Genomic DNA, 6,051 nt, shown 5'->3' with positions numbered 1-6,051 from the left:
GATGTTGATGTTTGATTATTATTGTCTTTTTGTTGTTGTATTAAAGGTCCAGTGATTAACGTGAAAGGGAACTTTTGGCAGATATTGAAAATAAAATAATTATTATGAATTATATTATATTTTAGTGTGTGATCACCTAAATTGTACAAATAGTTGTCTTTCTTGTTTTTATATTTAAATATTTTATATTTACATTGGTCCTCTTTATGGTGGCAGCCATGTATTTTTTTGTTTGTTTTTACAGTAGCCTAGACTGGAGTTATTATGACAACTGAAGGCTACCACAGGTTCTCCATGTTTGGAAGGGAAGGGTGAGTTGAGGGGTATTCAGCTGCAAAATGCAACTTCACCACTAGATGTCACTAAATTCTACACATTGAACCTTTAATGCAGGGAACCCATTCATTATTTATGGTTTTTATCTCTTATAGGTAAACCTAGTGTCTAATTGATTGTTGTTGACGACACTAGTCAACCCCATCTAAACCACACCTCTCCCCCTTTGTTTAACTTGATTACCTCTACTCTACCACTTTCATTTCATTTCAGATCAACATTTTGTTTGCACATTTTCTTTAAAATTGAACTGTTCAATGACAGTGTATCTTTCTCTGTGTCCACTTGGGTGCAGTAATGAGCCAGGTAATGTATAGTGATTGTGTAACAAAGAAGCTGTAAGACAATGATAGAATCTGTCAACATCTGTGTGGTCAGGGGATAGAAACTTTCAATGACACCAACAAAACAAATGCAGTGTGTTCATTTATCCATGTAGTCAACTGAAAAAATACATTTGTCATTTCACATCACAATGTCCCTCTGTGTATTTTCCTCTCTGCTCTGCATCATATTTCTTGATTTGTCTCTCTGCTCTTGAACCATGTTCTCTACCCACTGTGAAGTGTTCCACTACCAAAGAATCACCATCATATTTTGTTCATGTGAAGTCCCATTGGAGCTCATGGTCCCTCGGTCCTTACACTCGGCCTCTGCGTGGACTGACTCATGAAGCTGGAGCAAATTGGCATTGTGGGAAGCTTCTGTTTGTTTGCTAGAACTGCAGCAGAGTAAATATGAGCCACTGGAGCTGTTGTGTAAGAGCCTCAGTTAATAGGCAGACAGTAAACCAGACGACTGTGTGTCAGACAGGAGGATAACAACATATTAACAGACAGCATCATTCTTTGAACTGAATGTTGTTTTTTTTTAAAAGAATTAGAAAAAAGACATGACCTTGTTTAATGTGCTGTGGCATTTACATCCCTGACAATACAGAAGCTGAGAAAGACCATTCCTGGAAATATTTTCAAATGCCATTATCTCTAGATCGCATTTCATTATCTGGAGATAACAAAGTTAATTTTCTCCATAATGAGTTTATTCATCTCATTATCTCCACAAAATGAGCTTAAACCCAGGGCTTTATTTCTGACCTCTCAGAATGGGACCCACAGAGAGATATTTGATTCCTTTCTCATTAGCCAATCAAAAGCTGCACATAAAGTTTGGGCGATTGTGTTAAACTGCTCTGTCATTTTTCAAATTTCCCTTCAAATTCATTTATAAATCGCCTTTCATCTATCCAGTAAAATCAGTTTTTTTTTTATTAAGAAAAAGTGAGAGACATAGGTCTTGCAGCAAAAGTATAAATGCAGCAGAAAAGATCAATAGATGGAACAGAGTGTGTTTAGTCATTTACTGAGCTGGGTATTAAAGAGCCTTTAAGAAAGCACTGACAGAAGCGAGTGGTTGTGAGTGATACTAGCAGTAATACAACTTATATAGGAAAAGTTTAAAAGAGAGAGTGGAAATGACAAGTAAAGCTGATCAGTGCTGGTAGAGGCTGCTGCACCAGCTACAGATACATTTACATACATAAATCCTTTTCAGTTGTTTAAAATAACCTTTTTCTATTACTATTGTTGGGACCTGGTATTTGTGAACTACAGTTCGGCCTGCATTTGTAGTCAAAGCCTTGACCACATGTTTTTTTCTTTGTTCTGGAGAAAAACCAGAGCCTCCAGAACTCAGTCTCCCAGGGTGCTAAAAGTCACCCAGAGGTGTGAAAACTGACCGGGGACACAAGTTTCAACCACTATTGGTCACTCTGGGCCCCATGACCCATGAGGCCAATATAAGCCCAGTTTTCCCTCCTTATTCTTCTTTCAGATCTTTCCACGTAACCCTCCGAGAGGAGAAGTGCGGCTGTCCAGCTCACTTTCTCGATTCCTCTTTCAACTCAACTCAACTCTCCGAGAGGAGCCCACCTCTCTGTCTGCTCAACTTCAATGGAGGAGAGGTGCAGCTTTCCACTCACCGAGCGAGAGAAACCTCCTCCAAATCCAAGCTCTACCAACCTTCAAGCAGGCCTGACTGGAGCAGACTGCTGAAACCTTCCAAAAAGCAGCGACGCGAGGTCCCGCCTAACAACTCAGAACAAGAGTTGCATCGTACAGCAGAACCACAACCAGCAAGACGACTTCACTAGACTTCGAACAGCACAGCAAACTTTTTTTCCCTTTCCATGGACGGGTAACACAACTGGGCTTAATAATTATACTAGGCAAAGACAAAGACTGTTTATTTGATTCCGTGTGATGTTTATAACTTTGATTTGTGTTGCTGTGATAGTTTGGTTATAAGTTATTTGAAAGTTAATGATAGTTATGTTATGCTCTTCATAGTCTTTCTTTGCATGCATATAGTAACTTTCTCTAATTTGGCACCAACACACACACATGCATACACCCCCGCTACATGTCATAAACATTCCAAAGGGGGGGGGGGGGGGGACTTATATTTGGAGTGGCCAGCCAATATTTTTAATATTAATATTCAATATTTTATTTTGATAACCAAATTTATTGAATGCCGAAAGGCACACCATTTAATGGCATCATGTTTAATGCATTTATTGCACAACACTATATGTGAGTCACCAGCCAAACCAATTTTGCTTTGGGGGATGACTCATCACTGTGTTCAATGATGATTAACTTATAGATGATGCACAGGCATCAGAGTCTCAGTGTGTTTGATTGCTCTGGTTTTTAAGACCATGTTTTTTACATTTATATTCAATATTCATATACACTTAATGGAAAATAGTTTTCAGGATTAGTCCTGTGTTCCCCTATGATCAAGAAGCAACATAGATTTCAAAAACTTGATCTTGGTGGCGTTTGTTGAGAGAGAAAAGCATGAACACTTTGTCAATGAAAAGTCAATGACACCTCCATTCTGTTGTGAAGATTAGCAAACTGATATCGATATCAAGATACTGAACCCCAAATTGCTTCTGTGCCGACAGTGATGTGTGATAGAGAAAGTGCTGTAGATCCACTGAATGTGTGTGTTAATGGCTAAATGGCAAAACTGTGCCATGAAGAGCTTTGAGTTCTCAACAAGGCTACAAAAGATCTAAATGAATACAAACATGACAGAGAAACCTGAGATATAGGAGGCAGTGATATGATGTTTCTTCAAACTATATGAAAAACTAATTTGTTCGAGTTGTGGAACACTGCCCAAGCTTTAGATTCTTTGAGATCAGCTACACATGAAACAGTAGTCATGTGTAGTGAGAGTATGGGTTAGTATATGTTTATACGGAGTATGTGTTAGTATATGTTTATATGGAATATGTGTTAGTATATGTTTAGATGGAGTATGTGTTAGTATATGTTTATACGGAGTATGTGTTAGTATATGTTTATATGGAATATGTGTTAGTATATGTTTAGATGGAGTATGTGTTAGTATATGTTTATACGGAGTATGTGTTAGTATATGTTTATATGGAATATGTGTTAGTATATGTTTATATGGAGTATGTGTTAGTATATGTTTATACGGAGTATGTGTTAGTATATGTTTGTAAGGAGTATGTGTTAGTACAGTGGTTCTTAAGCTGGGTTCGATCGAACCCCAGGGGTTCGTTGAGTCACTCTCCAGGGTTCGGCAGGGGTCAAGACACACACAGTATAGCCCGGTTCGCACTAGCAATGTTGGGCCGTTTTTGTCTGCCGTCAAAAAATTGGCAACACACAATTTTTCTTCGCCGTGTTAGGTAAATTCAGCCCACTCGTATTATTCGTGACGTCACGCTCCGCTTGGCCATCATTGGCTGCAGCTGATCACGCCGAATTGCGTGATCAGGAACTTGGTGCGCTCAGTAGTCGACTTGTGGCTGTTGTGATTGTACGTCATTTGTGATTTTCTTTTAATCTTTCAATCCCTTCATACTAACTATGTCGAGCAAAAAAAGAAAGTGGTTGGACGAATACGTACAATATGGATTCACGTGTATAAAGGAACGTGATGGGAGTCAGCGTCCTCAATGCATGATTTGCAATGCCAAGTTGAGCAATTCTAGTCTAGCACCGGCAAAACTAAAGGAACACTTCCTAAAGCTGCATGGAGATGGGAAATACAAGAACACAACGCTCGCTGAATTCAAGGTGAAGAGAGCCAGATTCGATGAAAAGGCTACTCTGCCTGTTCTCGGCTTTGTACCCATCGACAAACCGATCCTCACAGCATCGTACAAAGTTGCGCACCTGATCGCAAAGCAGGGCAAACCACACACCATTGGTGAAACACTAATAAAATATATACCTATGTTTTGAAGAAATCATATTTTATTTTTCCAATTACGAAGGTTTTGGTGAATGCACTGATGAAGCTTGCAGGGTTCAGTACCTCCAATAAGGTTATGAACCACTGTGTTAGTATATGTTTATATGGAGTATGTGTTAGTATATGTTTATATGGAGTATGTGTTAGTATATTTTTATATAGAGTAGGTGTTAATATATGTTTATATGGAGTATGTGTTAGTATATGTTGGGGGGCGGATCCAGGATTTTTTTTACCTTCACTAAAGTTCTGTCCATTTGTTTGTTGGTTGGTTTGTATGTTTGTTCGTAACCAAGATAACACAAAGTAACAGGACAGATTAGCACTACACTTGGTTGGAGATTGTGTTATGGGTCGGGGGAGAAGGCAATACATTTAGATGCAGATCTAGATAAAGGGGGTGGATCCAGGAATAGCGTTTCTTGACAATTTTATTGAAATTCTCAAGAAATAATTCATGGATCTTAATGAACACATTCAGGAATATTTAGGAACTGATATCTATAAGTTTGTGGGGAGGCTTGATTGAATTTAAAGGGATAGTTCACCCAAAAATAATAATTCCCTCATTATCTACTCACCACTGTTACACTAATACAATTGAATTAACTGGTGATCACTTCTTCAGACGTTAAAAACAACAGATAAAAATGTGCTCCTGTGGTGTCATCCGAGTGTCCGGAAGTCCTGACGTTCAAATTCGACTCCAAATGGCGTCATTTACATGAGGTTTTTAGCATTTTTGGTGAACTATCCCTTTAAGGGGACTGTTGGGCCTTGATGGAGATATGACGGCCATTCAAGTTTCTTGTGTATTTGTTAAGTTAATGCATCTGTGTGTGTGTACTTGTGCCTTATCTCCCAATAGTGATCTTTTAACAAGCTTGACTTGTGTATATTTTTGACTCGAAATTGAAATATGTGTGTTACAGTGTGCAACAGGAAAACTGTGTGTAAGGAAGGTTTATTTTCATTCATGAATCAATGAATTATTTTATTCATTCCCACCTTATTAATTTAAGGCCCATGTTTGCTCCATTTTGAATAAATATAACCCAACAGAAGAGACTTTATCCTCTGATATTTTTCATCAAAATCATATACACGTACATTTATATTGCTTCTTATCAATTTTACAAACAAATTTACATCTGAGACATGATCATCTATTTTGTGGAGACAACATTTTATATTTCCAAACTAAAGGCTTGATTTTATTAACATTTTCTTTACAAACTGGTTGCATTCATATTCATGATGTGGCAGAGAACTCTTCACTTCAACATTTCGGTGTTTGCTCCTCATAAGCATTTGATGTCATTTGCCTGTAGACCTAATATCATATGTTAATATCTGTTATCATAGCTGTCGTCCACTCTGAGATGTTAAGGTGGGTTTTCCTTCACTTTTTGT

This window comes from Hippoglossus hippoglossus, chromosome 16, assembly GCF_009819705.1.
Source record: "Hippoglossus hippoglossus isolate fHipHip1 chromosome 16, fHipHip1.pri, whole genome shotgun sequence".
Taxonomy (NCBI): domain Eukaryota; kingdom Metazoa; phylum Chordata; class Actinopteri; order Pleuronectiformes; family Pleuronectidae; genus Hippoglossus; species Hippoglossus hippoglossus.
The sequence above is the reverse complement of the archived record's forward strand: the minus strand, read 5'-3'. Positions refer to the sequence as shown.